Genomic DNA, 1474 nt, shown 5'->3' on the forward strand with positions numbered 1-1474 from the left:
CAGTATTTAACACAGCTGAAGGGGGCGCAGTGACGACCCTTGGTGGGGAGATAGAACCGCCCAGAAATGGTATCCCTTCCGTTGACAAAAGAAAACCTCCACGGGTTTCGTTCCCCTCTGTCTCTACTCCCCAACAATGCGGTTTTCACGGTTTTTCCCTTGGCCACTCCCGCTGTGGGCACAAGTTGCAAAAGAAAAAAAAAACACGCAAAAAAAAGTTTTCGGGCGAAAAGCCATGTTGAAAATGGGGTACTGGGCACTTTAAAAAAATTTTCTATTCGTCAACTTCCTTATATCCAACTTTTTTTCTAGTTTATCATGCAGAGTCTCACATGCCATTCGTATTTTTTAAATTTCTTTTATGTAGATATTTTTTTAAAAGTTTTTTTATTTTGGGGAAAACAGATTTTATTTTAAAAGTACTGCGTCCGAATTGGGGGCAGAAGTTGGAGTAGGCGTGGGTGCAGGAGAGGGCAGGTTTCGGGGCATTTTTAGGGCAGGTGTTTCCCCTCAACCAGACACCCTTGTAGAAAACGGGAAATCCACGCAAAAATCTGATGGAAAAAACCCAAGGGCATTATTTAACTAGAAGGGGCTGATACTAACAAGAACAGAGTTTTTTCCATCTCTTTTTATATGGTGCACAGATATTTTTAAGACTATTTTTATCAAACATCTAAAAGTGATTCCACTTCGCTGAGCTCGTCATACAGGACACTAGACCAACTGGTGGCAGGCGTGCTTACTTGATCTCCATATAAACAATCATGGGAAAACTTAAATAAAACCTTGACCAAGAGAGAATTTTTGAAAAATATGGAGGCACTTTTCTCCCCTTTGCACCTTTTTTTTTTTTTGGCTAATTTGACTGCCCTTTATCCCTTGTGGTGCCAGAAAACTATCACTCATGATTAAGGAAAAAAACCCTTTGATGTGCTACTTATTTTTTATAGAAAAACTTAGTGGAAATTTTCTTCATAAAAAAGCTCGAGCGTATTTTTTTTTTCAAGTGAGGACTTTGAATCCCTAGAACATTTTTTTATGAAAAAGCGGGGTTTTTGCACGAGGGAACGCTTCAACGGCTAACCACAATTTACTCACGTTACTCTGGCGAAACCCCGGGCCTTTCAGGTCGAGCACAGCCAAAACCCCACGACACAACTCCCACCAGTTTCCACTTCCCGTTTTCTTCCCCCCCTTTTGTCCACCCGAACCCCCTGTAATTTCGAATAAATTTTAAAAAGTATTAAAAGGAAATGCCATTCACACAGATAAATTAAATTTTAAAGAAATAAAGAAATACCTGAAGGAGCCCTTGCCCCCTCAGGAATGCCTGCGCAGACTTTGTCAGTGTGCTTCCTCCTTTATTGTTATTGCATTCGGTTTTAGTCAGGGTGGGCACCTTTACTTCAAACAAGTTGCCGGTTTTTTGATCCTCCTGTTGAATTAATTGAATGATAAATGCAGGTAAACG

The 1474-nt window shown here is 40.4% G+C and overlaps 1 pseudogene; it reads right to left on the reverse strand.

The window, feature by feature from the left end:
- Positions 1 to 668: 668 nt before the first annotated feature.
- Positions 669 to 1474, reverse strand: part of LOC119592904 — a 5026-nt pseudogene continuing 4220 nt past the window's right edge.

This window comes from Penaeus monodon, chromosome 31, assembly GCF_015228065.2.
Source record: "Penaeus monodon isolate SGIC_2016 chromosome 31, NSTDA_Pmon_1, whole genome shotgun sequence".
In the NCBI taxonomy this organism is placed as follows: Eukaryota; Metazoa; Arthropoda; class Malacostraca; order Decapoda; family Penaeidae; genus Penaeus; species Penaeus monodon.